The following is a 21790-nucleotide window of genomic DNA, read 5'->3' as shown; positions in this document are numbered from 1 at the left end:
AATCCCACATCGGGCTCCTGGTGCATGGAGCCTGCTTCTCCCTCTGCCTGTGTCTCTGCCTCTCTCTCTCTCTCTCTCTCTGTGACTATCATAAATAAATAAATAAATAAAATATGCAAATATATTGCGTGCATATGATTTTATATGTGTATTTGTATTTTTAATCATATTTTGACACAGAAAATTGGAGAAGGATGGAAGAATATCTTTTATTAGTACAAATGATGTATAATTCCTATAAATAAAATGACAACACAGGGGTATCTGGGTGGCTCAGTCAGTTAAAGGTTTGACTGACTCTTGATTTCAGTTCCGGTCCTGATCTCAGGGTCCTGAAACCAAACCTGACATGAAGCCTGCTTAAGATTCTCCCTCTCCTTCTGTTCTCCCACCCTCCACTTGAGCACACACACACTCTTTCTCTCTCTAAAATAAATAAATAAATGGCGACACAAGTAGAGATTTGATCAATTTTTCTATGATAATGTGTCCCTTCCTCCTGTATGACCACAGTTGAACAATAATTCTTAACTTTCAAATAGTGAGCAAGAATTTTGTTCTCTTTCAGTTTTGAAAGATATCTCGTATATCTTATCTGACATGGGCTGGGAGTTAGCACAGAGTAGCAGCAGTTAACAGTGAAATCAATTTATAGTTTATAATTTATAATTAGCTTTCATGCATACACATTTACTCATGGGTTGTTATAATGAACAATAAAGAAGCAAGTAAGTAAAATTTTATGCTTTCTCTGGAATTCATTAAAAAACTTAAGATAAAACCATATCTGTCAAAATTTACATTCTTAAAAATAGAACTCTTAAATAAGAAAAAATGAAAATAGTATAAAAATTGTGTTAAGATTTAAATTAATTTTAATTTGAAAAAAATTAAGTTCATAAGAGAAAAACAATTAACATTTATGAATACACAGAAGATGGCATTTTCAACCTGTTTTTTTAAAAAGGAGTACGAAAAATAATAGAAATGAAAGGAGTATTTTGTCATTTTATAGGTCAATTACTTCTAGTTAATGCAGATAATTTAATCTCCTTTTTACATACCAAATATGAGAATCATGGGTAAAAAAAAACCCACTGTGTGCTCAAAAAGCTCATCAAAACTTCTAAATGAGTTACCAACAATGGAATATTCAACAATAAGAAATAAGATATATATGTATATATAGGATATATATGTATGATATATAATCATATATATATATATGATTCCATTTATTTATTTGAGAGAGAGGGAGAGAGCACAGAGAGAGAGGGAGAAAGAGAAGCAGATTCCCCACTGAGCAGAGAGTGTGATGCCTGGCTCAATCCCAGGACCCTGAGATCATGACCCAATAAAGGCATATGCTTAACTGGCTGAGCCACCCACAGCCCCAAAAAGTAAGATATAGTGAAGATTATTTGGCTTTGTCATCGAGTCTCTTTATTTTCTCTAAGCACAAATTTACTTTTCTTTCTGTATGCTCCAAAGCCATTACATAGACAAGATTTTATTAAGCTATAGAAAATGAAACAAATTTCTGGATTACTCCTAGGTTTCCTTATCAAAATTTAAAATACTTTCTGAGCAAATTCTGGATTAGATTTTGCCTGTTAATGAAACCAACATTGGAAAAGAAAGAAAAATATTAAAGCAGTAAGAAGAGGAAACTGCCATAACCTGCAATCTCTACAAGTAAAAGTACTTTTAGTGTCTTTTGCATATGAGTGTTGAAAAAGCAATAATAAATTGTAAAACATAAGTTAATTGATGGGAAACTTTAAATGGTAGCGAGAGGAGTATATGTAGTGTTCGGGAGTGAACTGAAGTCAGAAATGTAGTATCAGCAAATGAATCCCCTATCCCAGCAATGAGAGTAGGGCTGGTGAAAGCAGATTCAGAAGGCCTGGATTAGTGTGTAGACATGTTGATTTCTTGAAATAAGTGCCTGAAAGCTAGTGGCCTTGCCTCAAAGAGGCTAGGTTACATGGTTATCAGAACCCAACTTCAATGGAAAGAAAGCTTTTGAAAACAAATAGAAACTGAGGGTGATCAAGTTCGTTCATTGGTTTATACATTCATATATTCAGCAAATAAATACAATTTTTCCTGGCAGTATGATCTAAGTCAGTAAGATTTTAATTTTAAGGTAAAGAGAAAATCTTTCCAATATTTTCTCAAATCTAAAATTAAGGTTTAGGGGACTCTTTCGGAGACAAACTGCATATGCTCTGATGTCACATGAAAATATAAGGAATAAATGATTGCAAAAAGCTCATGCATAGGAAAAAATATAATCAACTGCAGGGGTTATTTTAAGATGAAAGATACACATGAGTGACTTTTTAAAAAAACTTTGTCCTTCCCTTTATTCTTTCCAATTGCTACTTTTTCTTTCCTTCCAACACTAACAGCACTCCCTTCTGCAGCATCAGTTATTGTGAAAGTAACCTCTTTTAGATCTTTAGTTCTCTCCCCACACTGCCCTTAAGAATCACCTGAGGCCTACTACCCACCTAAGGCAAATTAAATCAGAATCTCAGGGACAGTGAGATCTTGATACTTGTTTGCTTTTCAAGAGGCTCCCTTGTTGATTTTAATGTGCATCCAAGTTTGAAAGACTACCTTCTAGGGTTCACAAGGTAAATCAGAAAGTTTTTATCAGTTAAACAGTTTACTATCTACTCAGCAACTGCCTTAGCCTTATGGGCTTATGAGAGTGGCATAAATGCGGTTGCTTACAAATTTACCACAGTAAACAGTCATTTCTAAAATCCAAGTTAGGAAGTGACTCTAGGCTTACATTCTTAATTTATCCTTTATACACTGTACCTATGAAATTTGCTGTTAACGAAAGTGAGATTCTTTTAAGGTTTTGAATTGTTTATTTTTTTCATGTATTAAATTTATACAATAATATCTCCATTGCAATCCAGTCTGTGTTCTGATGGGAAAGAAAGAGTTGCGGCTGATAAGATCTGGAATTGTGCACCAACTCAAGAGTGAATTCTTTGTTCAGAGGATAGGCTATGAGTTCAGGTTTTATAAATTCAGGTCTTAGCTTTGCAATTTATTAGTAGTGTTTTCTCAAGCCAGTCACCTAGCTTGTTTGTACTTTTATTTCCTCCGGAAAATGGGATTACTAGTATTCCTACTTTTTCAAGTTGTTGTGAGTAATAAATGACTTAAGGTTCGCAACATACAGTAAGTATTATAGAAGTGTTAGCTATTATTATTATGTTACAGATTTTCATGTCTTACCATTTTGAAAGGCTATTAATATTTTTTCATATGTTGTAGATATTCTTATGCATGCTGTGTCAAAAAATATTCTGTAACCATTTGCTTTATATTGTTTAAAAATAATTTTAGAATATCAAAATATGAGTATATCTAGGGAGAGTAGATTATGAATGCAAATATCTGTGGGTTTTTTGGATAAAAATAAACTAAGATTCACTGGCATAGACCCAAAGGAATTTAAGAAGAGATAAATTGGTATGGGCTGGTATACTTCACTGAATACTAATCAAAGAGGGAAGGAATTGAACTAGACATTGGAAGCGTATGGAATTTGAATAGTAAAGGAGGAAATGGGAAGTGGGTTGCTGATGAGCCTCAAAAGTATGTTCACTATGAAAAACATGCTAAGACTTGGACCAGGTGTCAGTTGTCCTTTACCTTCACCTAACATTGTGTGGGTGTGCATATGTGTATTTTGTTTTACCTTCGGTAATATAGAAAGTATCTATATTACCTACTCATTTAAGAAGGATGACAGAGTTCTTCAGCATATGCTCAAAATCCTTTCCCTACTTCAGTACACTGAATTGACAAAACATCAATATATCCAACATCAGTCAGCCATATTGTGATGAAATATACTGCTAACAGTAGATTTCTTATATTATGACATTCAAAAAAACATTCTTTATAATTAAAATTACAAATAAGAATATCATGAATCTTACCATCATTTACCATAACGAGAAAAGTATCCTTTATTCAGCAGCCAGGAAACTTGGATTTCCGTTATCCTAAAACATTCTTTCTTTAATGCAGCAAAGTTTATTGAGAAGAGCCCCATCTAGAACACCCAGTACCAGGAGCTCTAATCTTGACCATGACTTCTCTGTCTCCTTCATAGATATTTAATTTATTTAGTATTTTAGCCTCCTTATCTGAAAAATGGGGGAAATGTGATAATGCAAATAACTCACAGGGTTGTTGGAAAGGACCAAATATATATATAGTGCTCTAAGATGCTTTGTGAAAACTAATAAGTGGTTTACATGTGCAAATATCGATTTTTTTTCTGTTGAGTTTAAAGATAATCTAGTATTTCTAGTTTGGGTAATATTTTGTATTTTTTTTTTTTAATATTTTGTATTTAATGAATATATTCTTCATTGTAATCATCATTCTTTAGCATCTGTGCATTTTCTCTGAATCCCTACCACCTAGGATAGTAATATGTGCCAGATTGTTGAAGAAATGTTGCTTTTGAATAAATATTAAAATGTAGTGGTATATTAGATTATTCCTAGAACTGAAAGCAGAAAGACTGGGGTTTAAACCCTAGCTTTTCTGCTTATTGGCTCATGACTGAGAAGAACCTTAACCTTTCTGAATCTTCATTGTCTTCAATCTTTGTTATAAAAACACCTGGTGCAAGTCTAACAAAAACTGTTGATTCTTTTCTCTTAAAATCCACTCACACAGAACTGCATGAAATTTAAATAGGCTCATTGATTCCCCTTCATTAACTTATTTTGCATAAAATATCTTTTTATTTATATGATAAATATATACTGAACACCTGATCTGTGGCCAGAACTCTGCTAGGCACCAGGATACAGCCAGGAAAAGTAAAGATATGCTGCTGTATGCTTTTATGATTTTTATAATCTGTGGAGGGTAAATACCACTAGTAACAAATGAATAAGAATTGCCACGAGGGAAAGGAATGTAGTTCAGGAGCACTGAAAAACTGATAATCAGTAAAGATTTCCCTGAGAACATAATAATTGAACTGAAATTTTAGGAATGAGTAAAGGTTAATAGGCAAGGGTGAAAATAGGGAAAAAAGTAATCTAGGAGGATGGAATAACGTGTGCAAAGCCCCTGTGGCAAGAAAGAGTGTGATCTGTAAGAGGAAATTTAAAAGGCTGCTTTCCTAGAAAAGGAATCAAAGCCGACTGAGATGAGAATGGAGAGGTAGGAATGTCTTTGTATAATGCATTAAGTATTTTAGTCTATCCTAAGAGAACTGAAAAAGTAATCTCTAAAGTTCATCCTCATGCCAAATTTACACAGTAAATGAGATGAAAAATAAATGAAGCTCTCTGAGACCCTCACAAAAAACCTTCTATGTTGTTTCATTACAAAATATTTTCCGTGTGATTTTTAACAGTTTTCAGGATAATAATATTTAAAACCAAGTTTATCTGAATGAATGTTGCTTTTTTTGAGCTTTTTTGCAAACTTCAAAATAGGAAGAAAAGACTTTTACTTTCTTGAATAGTCATTTGCAAATAGTAATGAAGGGAAAATAGATTAGTAACTAAAAATATGTAAACAAATATGAGGTTTGTCTAGAATCCCCTTCTTCCACCACTTCCTTCTTATTTTATGTAACTGTGATTCTATTTTCCATAAATCCATTAGAGAAGTGGGTATAAACATAGTCATAATATAAAAATATCATTAATTAAATCACCACTTATTTAATTAGTCCTGACTCATACATCCCTCTTAGTTTAATATAGCATTTATCCTAACCCATTATACCAATTAATTTGTCAACAGTTGAATAAATTTCTTGCTAATGTGCACACACACATATCTATTACTATCTATCATCTATTTATCTATCTACCTTCAACATCCAAAATACTATTAAAAATGCAAGCCAATTCCAAATTTAAACTGTAAAACTTAGAACCGATGCATAGTTTCAGGAAGTCTAAGGAAATGAAGCTTGGAATGTTCTGACATGAGACAAAATATTGTCAAATAAGATATGAAAGAAGTTTATACTTAACCAGACACTTTCTATATGTTAGGCACTGTTCTGAGATATATATCTACTTAGTCCTCACAGCAAACCTATGAAGGAGGCACTCTAATTTCTATTTTTGGATAGAGAAAAGAATTCACACAGAAGTTAGTAACTTGTCTCTGCAAATGAATTCAAAGGTGAATGTTTTCAAATGCAGTTAATCTGAACTAGAACACACAGCACTCTATTGTTTCTTGGACTGGTGAAATTAAGCCAGTTAAAAGATGACTTGGGAAGCCTGAAACCTCCCAGTAGGTCATTGAGAATGACAGACAATGGAGTCACTCTTCCTTCTAATCTTGGTTTCCTGGATCCATGTAATCTAACTTCTGGGGACATAGTAGCATATAAAGATCTTTAAATTAATTAATACATTTTACCTAAGTGATGGCACCTAAATCTTTTAGAATGTTATCTCTAAACTAGTTTTTCAGCTGTGCCTTTAAGAAGGCAATTCTAATGCTCTTTGAGGCCAGCTGCCTCTAGATCATATAGTATGTGATATTACCCAGGAGGGTAATAGGTCCACTAATGTGCCTCCTTCATGCCTCCACATACCTCCACATACGGTATGTGATATTACCCAGAAGGGTAATAGGTCCACTAATGTGCCTGAATTGGGACCCACTACATTGTGTGGGATTCCCTATTTGAGAATCATGCATTCTGTAACTCCATAAATAGTTGTGCAGGCTGAGATTCTGAGAACAGGAAAGGCAGATTTATGCCTATAGTAGATATCTATCCCTGTGCCAATGTACTGTTAGCCTTTAAAAGATGGAAATTCAGTTGACTTGCCACCAGCTTTCTCATTTGTCCCCTAAAGGGACAGTATCATTTCAGAGGCTTAGCTTTAGCCATTGCTTTCTCTAGGTTTCTAAGGGCCACCCTAACAGCAGCTTTGCCCTATCCTCTGGGTTTTGGGCCAAACAGTTACATTTTACATTCTGATAAATGACTCTTGCTAATCCAGTTTCATATTCCAAGCTCCTTGATCAAGAACCCTCAAAATCAAGCCTGGAGGTACAGGGATGTGCTGTCTAATCCTGGCATCTACTTCAGTGCATAATACATTTCCTCCTTTATCAGACCCATCACACCCCCAGCCAGGATCTACTAAGATTTAGCCATGGCAGCCAGGAGAGAAGGTGAATGCAGCTCCTGAGAGAAGTACCTATTCTGTTGGGGAGAAACCTCTGACATGTCTTCTAGAACTTGGAATATGCTGGCTTTTATTAGGAAAGAGTGGGCCACATTGGAAAGCTCTGAGAGTTCAGAGGAGTCTACAGAGACAACATCCTCAGGAGAATCCAACCAGAGCTCTTCATTCTATATTGCACGGTTCTAAGATTTTCTCCGATAAGACCCTGACCTTAGCATTAGCGGACTTATTTTGGCTGACCATTTAAATGTCTGTGGATCTTTGAGACTCCATCAGATTCTTAGTCTACTTCTTAGTTGTTGTTAACACTTCCACTGGAGAACTTGGGCTTCTTTAAAATCTACCAAAGAGGCTCTGTGGCTCTCGAATTTAGCTTTAACAGCTGTTGACAGCAATATTATCCCTCTGGGAAACAATATAACTTAGTAGTAACTGGCCAACTTCCATTGTTTTTGCAGGATTTTGTGTTAGTCCATGTCCTCCAAGAAGCAGATAGCAAGATGGGATTAAATGTGCAAGGGGATTTTATTAGGAAAATATCTGGGAGAGAAAGCAGAGAGAGAGAGAGAGGAAATATCTGGGATGGATAGGGGAATTTTGAGATGACAATGTGTGGAGATAAGGACAGAAAGTGGGGGAATGTGTCCTAGACTGCTATGAATTTAAGGAAGCATTAATATAGCTGGTAGAGAGTCCTCCAGCTAAAATAACCTATCAGAGCAGTGCAGTATCTCCCAGGAGCAAGCCTGCTTTACCACCCCTGCAATGCTCAGGCACTGGCCGGGAGCAGCCCATGGTAAACATGACCTTGATCTAAATATGATATATTTCATTAATCAAAAGCTGGAGTGAGTTCCCTGTAGTTGAAGGTCTGAAAGGTATATTTTCATGGCAACTACAGCATCATTTCACCCCTCTTTTCCAAACACCTGCAAGGGCATTTCCCTCCAATGGATATCAGTTTAATGTCCCACATGCCACACAGGGTAGCATCCTCCTGCCTTCTAGGCTCTAAACAAAACAGTTCCAAAATTCATTTTACTGCCTGTTTTTTTAGTTCACTCCTGACACCACTTGTGTTCATTCAGGTCCCTGAGAAGCAGACATAAACATGGGATGAGATATACAAAATATCTTTATTAGAGGAACACCTGAAGAAGGCAAAGGGAAGGGAGCCTAAGGAGTCAAGGAGATCCTTAATACCGTGTTGTACATCTGGCACCTGTGAAGGAGAGGGAGCAGAAAGGAACATTGTGTAGAAGAGTTGGAGACTCTAGCATAGTGCTAGGAAAGCTTTAGCCAGTTCAATGGGATGTCATTGAGCCATGCCACCCATGAAAAGAAGAGTCCCACATCTCGCAGAAATGAGCATGCATTCATAGCCCTATCATGATCTTTCAGTGGCTGGGAGCAGCCTGTGGGAAATGCGAATTTAGGATAGGATCAGCTGGGCCATTAGCCAGTTCAGCCTTAATTGTGAGTTCCCTGTGGTTAAGCTGTAGGCACCATGGTTACTGATGGAATAGGGCCTTTCATATTCTCTACTTTTTTTTAATAACTCCTTAATACTCTATATTAGTTTCCTATGGTTGTCATAACAAAGTATCACAAATTGGGTGTCTTAAAACAGGAGAAATTTATTCTTTCACAGTTCTAGGTTGCTGGAAGTCTGAAATCAAGGTGTCTGCGGATCGGTTCCTTCTGGAAGCTCTAAGGGGGAGACTGTCCCTTTCTCCTACTTTCTGATGATCACCAGCAGTGCCTATCATTCCAAAACCTGTAGATACATCAATCTCTGCCTCTGTCTTCATATGGCCTTGCCCCCTATGTATCTTCATATAATCTTCCCTCTGTGTGTGTTGTTGTGTTCAGATTTTCTTCTTACAAGGGCACCAGTCTTTGGATCAGAGCCCACCCTAATATAGTTTGATCTCACCATAAACTGATTACATTTAGAGACCCTAGTTTCAAATACTGTTACATTCTAAGGTTCCAGGTAAATGTGAATTTGGGGAGAGCACTATTCATGCAGTATATACCCCATTCTCCCTTTTGGCTTATTTAACCCTTGATCTCTTTTCAGAGTCAGACTAACTGTTATTTCATGATTGGGTTCATTTTCCCTATTTATTTACCTTTGTAACATCATAAAATCTTTTTTTTTTTTTTTAACTCCAGTATAGTTAACACAGAGTGCTGTATTAGTTTTGGTGTATAAAATAGTGATTCAGCAGTTCTACTTACTCAGTACTCATTATGATAAGTGTACTCTAAATGTCCTTCACTTATTTCACCCATCCCATATACACCTCCCCTCTGGTAACCATCAGTTTGTTCTCTGTAATTAAGAGTCTGCTTTTTGGTTTGTTTCTTTTTTCTTTGTTCATTTGTTTTGTTTCTTAAATTGCACACATGAGTGAAATCATGGTTTTTGTCTTTCTCTGACTTATTTCACTTAGCATAATATTCGCTAGATCCATTAATGTGGTTGCAAATGGCAAGATTTCATTCTTTTTTAATGGCTGAGTAATTTTATATATATACTTATATATATTTATACACACATACATATCACATCTTCTTTAACCATTCATCTATTGATGGACACTTAGGCTACTTCTATAAGTTGACTGTGAATTAATGCTGCTATAAATATATGGGTGCATATGTTTTTTAATTAGTGTTTTCATATTCTTTGGATAAATACCCAGTAATGGAATTACTGGTTCATATTGTAGTTATATTTTTAATATTTTGAGGAACCTCCATACTTTATTCCACAGTGGCTGTACCGCTTTGCAGCCACTGTGCACAAGTCTTCCTTTTTCTCCACTGCATTGCCAATACTTATTTCTTGCATTTTTTATTTTAGCCATTCTGTTAGGTGTAAGGTGATATCTTATTGTGGTTTTGATTTGTATTTCCCTCATTATAAGGGATGATGAATGTCTTTTTATGTGTCAGTTGGCCATCTGTATATCTACGTTGGAGAAATGTTTGTTCATGTCCTCTGCCCATGTTTAATTAGATTACTTGGGTTTTTTTGGGGTTTCTTTTCTTTTTTTTTTGGTGTTGAGTTTTACAAGTTCTTCATATAACCTTTTATGAGATATGTCACTTGCAAATGTCTTCTCCCATTCTGTAGATTGTGTTTTAGTTTTATCGATTGTTTCCTTTGCTATGGAGAAGCTTTTTATTTTGATGTAGGCTGTCCCAATAGTTTATTTTTGCTTTTGTTTCCCTTTCCCCAGGAGACCTATCTAGAAAAATGTTGCAATGGCCAGTGTCAGGGAAATTACTTCTTGTGCTTTCTTCTAAGATTTTTATGGTTTCAGGCTCACATGTAGGTTTTTTTTTTTTTTTAAGATTTTTATTTATTCATGACAGACATAGAGAGAGAGAGAGGCAGAGACATAGGCAGAGGGAGAAGCAGGCTCCATGCAGGGAGCCCGAAGTGGGACTTGATCCCGGGTCTCCAGGATCACACTCGGGGCTGAAGGCGGCGCTAAACCACTGGGCCACAGGGGCTGCCCTCACATGTAGGTCTTTAATCCATCTGAAGCTTATTTTTGTGTGTGGTGTAAAAAAATGGTTTTGTTTTGTTCTTTTGCATGTAGTTGTCTAGTTTTCCCAGCACCATTTGTTGAAGAAACTCTTTACATTGCATATTCTTTCCTCTGTGTCAAAGATTAATTGACCATGTAATTGTGGGGTTTTGGAGCTTTCTTTTCTGTTGACCTGTGTGTCCATTTTTTGTGCCAGTACCACCCTGTTTTGATTACTACAGCTTTGTGATTTATCTTGAGATCTGGGATTGTGATACTTCCAGTTTTGTTCTTCTTTTTCAGGATTGCTTTGGCTATTTAGGATCTTTTGTGGTTCCATAGTAATTTTGGGATTATTTGCTTAGGTCTGTGAAAAATGCCATTAACATTTTGATAGGAAATGCATTACATCTGTAGATTCCTTTGGGTAGTATGGACATTTCAGCAATATTTGGCCTTCTAGACCACAAGCATGGTATTTATTAGCTTTCAATTTCTTTCATCAGGGTTTTATAGTTTTCAGAGTATAGGACTTTCACCTCCTTGTTTGAGTTTATTCTTGGGTATTTTATTATTTTGGTTTAATTATAAATAGGATTGTTTTCTTGATTTCATTCTACTTCATTATTAGCGTATATAAATACAACAGGATTTCTGTATATAGATTTTGTATCCTGTAACCCTACTGAATTCATTTATCAATTCTAATAGTTTTTTTGGTGGAGTCTTTCAGGTTTTCTATGTTGTATAGTATCATCTGCAAACAGTGAAAGTTTTACTTCTTTACCAATTTGAACGCCTTTTACTTCTTTTTTTTATCTGAAAGCTGTGGCTAGGACTTCCAGTACTACATTGAATAAAAATGGTGAGAGTGAACATATGTCTTGTTCCTGATCTTAGGGGAAAAGCTCTCAATTTTACCCCACTGAGTATGATGTTTGCTGTGGTTTTTTTCATATATGGCCTGTATTATGTTGAGGTATGTTCCCTCTAAACCTTCTTTGTTGAGTTTTTTTTCTTTATCATGAATGGATGTTGTACTTTGTCAAATGCTTTATCTGTATTGAGATGATCATATAGTTTTTAATTTTTCTCTTGTTAATGTGATGTATTACCCTGATTGATTTGTGAATATTGAACTACCATTTAATCCCAAGAATAAACCCTACTTGATTGTGGTGAATGATTTTTTAAATGTGCTGTTGGATTTGATTTACTAATATTTTATTGAGGATATTTTCATCTATGTCCATCAGAGGTATTGGCCTGTAATTCTTTTTTTGTGTGCTATTTTTATCTGGTTTTGCTATCAGGATAATGCTGGCCTCACAGTCTGAATTTGGAAGCTTTCTTCCTCTTTTATTTTTTGGAATGGTTTGGGAAGGATAGATAATTCTTTTTTTTAATGTTTGGTTGAATTCACTTGTGAAACCATCTGGTCCTGGACTTTGGTTTGTTGGAAGTTTTTTTTAAAATTATTGATTCAGTTTCATTTCTGGTAATCAGCCTGTTCAAATTTTCTATTTCTTCCCCTTTCAGTTTTGGGAGATTATGTTTCTAGGAATTTATCCATTTTTTCTAGGTTGTCCAACTTGCTGACATATAATTTTTCATATTCTCTTAAAATTTGTATTTCTATAGTGTTGGTTATTTCTCCTTTCATTTGTGATTTTTGTTTATTTGGGTTCTTTCTTTCATGAGTCTTTCTAGAGGTTTATCACTTTTGTTTATCTTTTCAAAGAAACAGCTCCTGCTTCATTGGTCTGTTCTGTTTTTAATCTTTTTAATTTCTATTTCATTTATTTCTACTATAATCTTTATTATTTCCTTCCTTATACTGGTTTTGGGTTTTGTTTGTTCTTTTTTCTAACTCCTTTAGGTGTAAGGTTAGGCTGTTTATTTGAGGGTTTTCTTGCTTCTTGAGGTAGTCCTGTATTGCTATAAACTTCCCTCTTAGGACTGCTTTTGCTGCATCCCAAAGGTTCTGAATATTGTGTTTTCATTTTCATTTGTTTCCACGTAATTTTTTTAAATTTTTTATTGGTGTTCAATTTGCCAAATAATTTTTATTTCCTCTGATTTCATGGTTAACCCAATCAATTTTTAGTAGCATGTTGTTTAACCTCCATGTATTTGTGGTCTTTCCAGATTTTTTCTTGTGGTTTATTTCCAGTTTCATAGCATTGAGGTCAGAAAAAATACATGATATGACTTCAGTCTTTTTGAATTTGTTGTGACTTATTTTGTTGCCTAATATGTAATTTGTTTTGGAAAATGTTTCATGTGGACTAGAAAATAATGCATAGTCTGCTGCTTTAGGATAGAATGCCCTGAATATATATGTTAGATCCATCTAACATGTATCTAATGTATCATTCAAAGCCACTGTTTATTTTCTGTTTGAATGATCTATCCATTGATGTAAATATGGTATTAGAGTCCCCTACTATTTTATATTACTACTGATTACTTCCTTAGTGTTTGGTATTAGTTGCTTTATGAATTTGGGTACTCCTGTATTGGGTGCATAAATATTTACAATCGTTATATCTTGTTGGATTGTTCCCATTATAATTATATAATGTATATCATATTACCTTTTTAGTACTTGTCACACGAAAATTTTATACTTATGTATGTAATTCTTTTATTCATGTCCATCTTTCCATACTAAGCTGTATGGTCAAAGGACACAAAGAATTTCTTTTATTTTTTTTACACACTATTGTTTGTCTTGAATCTAGCATTGAACTAGCATATATAATTAGATACAAAATATAAAATACGAGTAAATAAACAACTCAGATTCTGGAGTATACAACAGAAGAGGAATAGTAGGGGCATGGTAATGATACTATGGAAACACCTCTGCCTTCAGTAGGAAGAAAAAAAGCATGCTGAGAGAAGTAATCCTTCCTCTGTTCCCAGTTCACATTTTTTTAAATTTTATTTATTTATTCATGAGAGACACATAGAGAGAGAGGAAGGGAGAGAGAGAGGCAGAGTCACAGGCAGAGGGAGAAGCAGGCTCCATGCAGGGAGCCTGATGTGGGACTGGATCCCAGGTCTCCAGGATCAGGCCCTGGGCTGAAGATGGCGCTAAACCACTGAGCCGCTCGGGCTGCCCCACAGTTCACATTTTAATTCTGCTGCTAAATTGCCCTAAATTGGCTTTAGACTTTGGTAAGGGAATTTGGGGAAGAGATGATTGGAGATACGAAGCATCATAAGGCAAAGGGAGAAAAGGAAAGTAGCGAGAGAAATAGGGTACTGGCTAAGGTGATTCGGGGGGATAATTTCATGTGGGGACAACCATAATTTAGGGATAAATAAAGCGGGCCCTGACTGCACGAAGATAAGGATGGGTTAATGTCTACAATCAAAAATAGATTACAAATTTCATCACTGTATCTCCAGCCTGAGTACAGCTCTTGGTACAGTGAAGACACTGTTAAATATCTCACCACTGAGTGAATTAATGAGTGACTTCACAACTGATCTTCTGTGTCTTCAATAAAACTGAACTTTCTGAAAAAAAAAAAAATAGATTACAAATTTCTTTTTTCCAAAACAACATAAAGCTGCCCACTATTAGCCTCACAGAGATTTCTGAGTATCCTGAAACATACTTCTTGTTCTGTATGGAAGTCTATATTTTTGTCAATGTGGAATTAAAAAAAAAAAAAAAGACTGGTGAAATTGCACGAAACTAGAATGAAAAAAGTACAAAGGGGGTTTTCAGTGGCAATATTAGCGGACAGAAGGTACAATCCACAGGTGGTCTCTTCAATTAGACTTAAAAATATGATCCAGCCAAGAAACAAGTGCAAAGAGCTAACATCTGAAGAAAACAGAGGAAATAGATAACCAAATGGAACTAAAAGAAAGAAACTGATGGTGTACCCAAAAAAAATTGTTTTTAAATCCACCCACTAACCAAGCTGTGTCTTTTTCAAACTCATAGAATTTTTGCAAAGTTCAAACTTCCATGCTTTTATTATTTTATGTATGATGGCATTCTTGGTAGTATAGACAGAAGAGTGCAGGGAGGTCACCTGTTAATTCTTTTCTTAGCAGACCTGCAGAGGAGGGAAGGCAGTGAATCCTGGTTTAAATTTGAGTTCAATGTCCTGCAGAATTCAGGAGCCTTTGAAAACTAGGTAGGATTGAAAGTACTAAATAATTTCACTCTAGGTTCCTATTCTCTTGCAAATGTTGAAAACTTCTGATAAAATTCATTTGAAATGCTGCTAGGCTAATGGCTGCTCACATGTTTCCTGTTCAAAAAAGCTGATGAGGAAGAAAGACTTTGACAATTGTCATAGTGACTGCTAATAATTACCATTGGCAATTTTGGGCAGGATTTAATGCTATAGAAGGTGTTAAAATAGCATAATTCTTGTCCTTAGGCACTAGGAGTGTAGATAAATGTTACTTCCTTATGTCCAAATCTGTGCTCTGAAAATGGTTTGGAAAATCAGTTAAAGGTTTAAGAAGGCTTAAAAATAGTTGTATAGAATATTCATAATACCACTGAAAGGGGAAAATGGTTATTTATTTTCCAGACTTTGAAAATGCTCCCATTTAGGTTTGGTTCTTATCTGCAATTTTTGAATTATTTTATACCATCTGAGTGGTTTTCAGGTGTCATTATATTTTACACCCCTGAATTAGAAGACATCTTTCTAAATCAGAATACCTAGAACTATGTTTTGAGATCTTTAGTACTATATGTTTGTTGGTCAGATATTCCACAGTGCAAACATTGGATTAATGGTTCATTAATATATTATTTTATTAAACTTCAACATGCTTGGAATGTGTTTTTTTGGCTGACTTTTAGTAAGAGTTAGTATTGTATATTGGAAAGTCATGGGCTTGGATATCAGAAGTGCTTGCAAACATTAAGTCTGCATTTTTACTAGTTGCGTAAACATGGGTGAGGTATTTTACATTTCTGAACCTCAGTTACCTATTTTGAAAGATGCTTTAGCATTATTCAAGCATTATTGAGAATACCCTATTAGGAAATAGATGAACATAAAATAGGAATCAATAACTTTGGATTTCCTTCCTTCCTATTTCTAAGTGCTCAGCCTGCTCTTTTTCAAACATTACTCAATAATTATTTTTGATGATATCACAGAACTTCAGATAAGAGTCCAATGGGCAGTTAGTTGGATTCCTACTGCTGCCCATTTCTACTCTTGTCCTTTATTGGTTACCCTACTATTTATGTCATCATTATATTTCCAGTTGTCATATACTTATTGACTTTTGCATGAGAGAAATAGTCTAAACAACTATTCTCTGATTTTCATTGACATTTCCTTACCTTATTTTTGAAGCTTTGTATCCCCTTTGCTCCTTGAGGCAGGAGCACCAAAAATTATTGAATGAGAAACTCATCTGCCTTAACTGTTACTTTGCTCACAACTTTCTTTACCCCAGGCTTTCAGCAATAAATGGAAAGAGTGAAATTAGGGCAGAAAATGAGAATATCCAAGCACAGCTTCAAGCAGAGAAATTGATCAGTTTAACCCACAGGGATAATGATACGTTAGCTTCTTAGAAAAGAAAAAAAAAGAAAGTCATCTTATATGTCAATTATGAAGGATGGAAATCATCAAAGAACTAAAGACATACAGGGATGTAATTATGAGGAGGGACAGACCTAGTGGATCAGCCTTAATAAAAGAGGACCTGTGAAAGAAGGCTAAAAAAATTAAATTGACCCTTGAATATCAAGAATCATCCTAATATTTAATTTCAACAAAGGAAAAAATAGACACACACACACACACACACACACATCAAATGAGATGGGGAAAAAGGAAAGAGAAAAGAAGAAAATGTCTAAAGGAAACCGCATGAAAAAAAAAATAAAGGAAACCACATGAAATATCCGTGAAGGTCTTAGGAAATTGATCTTATAGTCTGTTTCAGTAGTTCATCAGTGAATGTTCCCATCCTCAGTGGCATCCCTCCTTTGATTGAAACGACATACCCTCAATGGATCAAATTCTGACTTTTAGAACTCTGTAGATAATAGGATTAGATTCTTGTAGCCATAAGTCAGAACAGAAACCTTGGTTTCTGTTGTCTGTCACTGCACACACACATATACATACACAAACACACATGTACACATACACGCATACACACATACTGTGGACTAACTTTGTACATGGGACACTTTAGAGTTTCCTGGAAGAAACAACATGGAGAACAAGGTATTCCCAAAGATTTAAAGCCAAGTGCTGATCTGTTGCCATTGTGGATTTTTACACCTTGCGCACAAAAGCAATTAGTAGCCTTGATGTTACCACAATGCATAATTGTTCCCAAACCATTTGGAAATAAAGCCTCAGGAGAAATTGTCTCTTCAGAAATTGCTGACACAAACTCACTAGTTTGGTGCTTATCCTGCACCAAAAGACAGTTTCATTTAGTTGTATTAGCAAAAGAAGAAAAAATAAAAGATACAAAACAAGAAGTAAATACTTCCAGGGAAGTTCATTGGAATATTACTAATGAGTAGACCTGTCAATTATTGCTTAAAGAGATAATGAAATATATCATTTTTTTGGCAAGAGGATTTTTAATACAAACATTATCTAGAGGCATGCTAATATGGAAAAAATAGCTGTGATGGCATAGTCAGAGGCTTAATCAGCTACTTTTCTAGCATTCTTTTCTACTCTAACCCTTAAAAAGCGATGAGGAAAATATTATTTAAAATTTGCATACTTAGAATGTTAATGATAGGATCAATCATACATTTTTGCTGCTGTCCCTAAGCTAGTAGAGAGAAATTTATTGTAGGAAAATGGTTATAGGATTTTAATTATTACTAAACATGTCAGTAAAGAAAATACTAAATAATTCTGGAAAATGAAAAAAAATGAGGTAGAAAAGTGTAAGAAAATTAGATGGTATTAAGTCAGAGCTCTTACTAAGAAGACATAGCTAGTACAAACCCTTTCTTATGTAAGTGCAAAGAGATCAATATGACAGATGTGAATGTACCTGGTTTCCTGGGAAAGTGTATCTTATGAATCCAAGAATGGAAATTGACTAAAATATCTTAACCAGTCTACCTTTTAAGGGAACTATCAATTTTAAAAGCCAAAGACCTTGAGGCATAGAATAAAACAGGCTCAGGATTATAATGGAAAGTACATAATAATCCTTCCTTTTCTCAAGGCACCACACTGACATGCCTATCTTTGATATTTTCTGAAGAAATGGAATTGTATAATGTGCCAGGCTCCTAGTAGTTTAACTCTTCCTGAAGCTCTAGAAAAATTAGAATAACATTAAGAACGAAGAATCACAAAACTCACCCAGAGCTAAAGCAAATGTGCTTCACTGAAGCTGATAATGTTCAACACGAAAGGACTTTAGAAGCTATTTTACCAAACATGTTTTATAATAACTAAACTGTTCATTCCTTGAAAATTAGTAAGATACTGGACTATCACAATCTTAGAAGTCCACCACCTTCAACCATTTCTAGGTTCCAGGTGACACCTCTCCCCTTTTATCCATAAGCTATTGTTCTTTTCAGAATTATGGATCTCAGGATAGAAATATTGTTTTCAAGAAATAATTTCCATTTCAGAAAGATGTCTCAGAAAAAAATCACTCTACTGAGTGCCAAAATTATGATTATTTTTCTTTGGCTTTGATTGTATGTATGTGGACAATCCTGGCAATATTGTTTTTTGTTTGTTTATTTGTTTATTTTGTTTGTTTGTTTCTTTTTGTCTCAACTGTCTTGAGCTTCAGTGTTACAAGTTATGTACAACATGACCTGTCAAGCCTGTGACTCATTATCATTTTATTCATAAGGTGCCTGTAAGCTTTAAGGGAGTAATGGCTTATTATTTCTCTTGTCACCTAAGGTATTCTCAAATCTCCTTCATCGATCACTAAATGTTTGCTAAATACGTGCTTATTGACACTTCTTATACACTTATTGTATCATGGAAATGTTCATCCCTTAACCCTGGAAATATTTATATTATTTTACCTGTTAATTTCTCTAAGCTATTTCATCTTAAGAAATGATAAAGGAAAAATTTGAGAGAAATAACACTTACCTCAAAACAATCACTCCTTATCACCTAAAAGGAGGTACAGGATGCTTTAGTATTTAAATGCTATGTTTTTTAAAGAATTTCCTCAGAGGGTTAAAAATAGAGCTACCCTGCAATCCAGCAATGCACTTCTGGGGATTTACCCCAAAGATACATATGCAGTGAAACGCTGAGAACCTGCACCCCAATGTTTATAGCAGCAATGTCTACAATAGTCAAACTGTGGGAGGAGCCACGGTATCCATCGAAAGATAAATAGGTAAAGATGTGGTCTATATATACAATGGAATATTACTGGAAAATAGGAACAGGAATCAAGCCAATGTTAATTAACTACAGTAACCCCTGACACATATGCCAGGTATAAACAAGTCTTATGATTTCAGTTGCATGTTCCCATCTACAGCAAGAAAGACCCTTTATGAATAACTGACTTCATGAAGAATGCTACTACAGCCTCATAAGGATTGTTTAAGATGCCATTGAATTATTTATTGGGACTTAGAATATTTTAAGTAGTGAAATTTATTGTCTAATTGTAAATATGGGTTTATAGATACTTTCTAGAACTTTAGAACAAAAATTAAATGCTTCCTATGAGCTATGAACTATTATAAGATCTGGGGATATAGCAGTAAGGAAGATACACATGGTTATTATTCTCAAGAACTTGTTTGTTTGCATATTTTTTTATTGGAGTTCGATTTGCCAACATAGAGCATAACACCCAGTGCTCATCCTGTCAAGTGCCCCCCTCAGTTCCTGTCACCCAGTCATCCCATCCCACCTACCTCCCCTTCCACTACCCCTTGTTCGTTTCCCAGAGTTAGGAGTCTTCCATGTTCTGTATCCCTCACTGATATTTCCCACTCATTTTCTCTCTTTTCCCTTTAATCCCTTTCACTATTTTTTATATTCCTTGAGTGAATGAAATCATGTAATGTTTGTCCTTCTCTGATTGACTTATTTCACTCAGCATAATACCCTCCAGTTCCATCCACGTCGAAGCAAATGGTGCGTATTAGTCGTTTCTAATGGCTGAGTAATATTCCACTGTATATGTAAACCACGTCTTCTTTATCCATTCATCTTTCGATGGACACCGAGGCTACTTCCACAGTTTGGCTATTGTGGACATTGCTGCTATAAACATTGGAGTGCAGGTGTCCCAGCGTTTCACTGCATCTGTATCTTTGGAGTAAATCCCCAGCAGTGCATTGTTGGATCTTACAGTAGCTCTATTTTTAACTCTTTGAGGAACCTCCACATAGTTTTCCAGAGTGGCTGCACCAGTTCACATTCCCACCAACAGTGCAAGAGGGTTCCCCTCTCTCCACATCCTCTCCAACATTTGTTGTTCCTGTCTTGTTAATTTTAGCCATTCTGACTGGTGTGAGGTGGTATCTCATTGTGGTTTTGATTTGTATTTCCCTGATGGCAAGTGATGCGGAGGATTTTCTCATGTGCTCATTGGCCATGTGTATGTCTTCTTTGGTGAAATTTCTGTTCATATATTTTGCCCATTTCATGATTGGATTGTTTGTTTCTTTGCTGTTGAGTTTAATAAGTTCTTTATAGATCTTGGATACTAGCCCTTTATCTGACAGGTCATTTGCAAATATCTTCTCCCATTCTGTAGGTTGTCTTTTAGTTTCGTTGAGTGTTTCTTTTGCTGTGCAGAAGCTTTTTGTCTTAAGTCCCAATAATTCATTTTTGCTTTTGTTTCCCTGCCTTCATGGATGTATCTTGCAAGAAGTTGCTGTGGCCAAGTTCAAAAAGGGTGTTGCCTGTGTTCTCCTCTAGGATTTTGATGGATTCTTGTCTCACATTTGGATCTTTCATCCATTTAGAGTTTATTTTTTGTATGGTGTAAGAGAATGTTCTAGTTTCATTCTTCTGCATGGGCTGTCCAGTTTTCCCAGCACCATTTATTAAAGAGACTGTCCTTTTTCCAGTGGATAGTCTTTCCTGCTTTGTTGAATATTGGTTGACCATAGAGTTGAGGGCCCATTTCTGGATTCTCTGTTCTGTTCCATGGATCTATGAGTCTGTTTTTGTGCCAATACTACACTGTCTTGATGATCACAGCTTTGTAGTACAACCTGAAATCTGGCATTGTGATGCCCCCGACTCTGGTTTTATTTTTCAATATTCCTATGGCTATTCGGGATCTTTTCTGATTGCACACAAATCTTAAGATGATTTGTTCCAACCCTCTGAAGAAAGTCCATGGTATTTGATAGAGATTGTATTGAATGCGTAAATTGCCCTCGGTAGTGCATAGACATGTTCACAATATTAATTCTTCCAATCCATGAGCATGGATTATTTTTCCATCTCTTTGTGTCTTCTTCCTCAATTTATTTCAGAAGTGTTCTGTAGTTCTTAGGATATAGATCCTTTACCTCTTTGGTTAGGTTTATTCCTAGGTATCTTATGCTTTTGGGTGTAATTGTAACTGGGATTGACTCCTTAATTTCTCTTTCTTCAGTCTCATTGTTAGTGTATAGAAATGCCACTGATTTCTGGGCATTGATTTTGTATCCTGCCACACTGCTGAATTGCTGTATGAGTTCTAGCAATCTTGGGGTAGAGTCTTTGGGTTTTCTATGTACAGTATCATGTCATCTGCGAAGAGGGAGAGTTTGACTTCTTCTTTGCCAATTTGAATGCCTTTTATTTCTTTTTGTTGCCTGATTGCTGAGGCTAGGACTTCTAGTACTATGTTGAATAGCAGTGGTGAGAGTGGACATCCCTGTCTTGTTCCTGATCTTAGGGGAAAGGCTCCCAGTGTTTCCCCATTGAGAATGATACTTGCTGTGGGCTTATCATAGATGGTTTTTAAGATGCTGAGGAATGTTCCCTCTGTCCCTGCACTCTCAAGAGTTTTGATCAGGAATGGATGCTGTATTTTGTCAAA

This window comes from Vulpes lagopus, chromosome 1 (genome assembly GCF_018345385.1).
Source record: "Vulpes lagopus strain Blue_001 chromosome 1, ASM1834538v1, whole genome shotgun sequence".
In the NCBI taxonomy this organism is placed as follows: Eukaryota; Metazoa; Chordata; class Mammalia; order Carnivora; family Canidae; genus Vulpes; species Vulpes lagopus.
Note: the sequence above shows the minus strand (reverse complement) of the source record.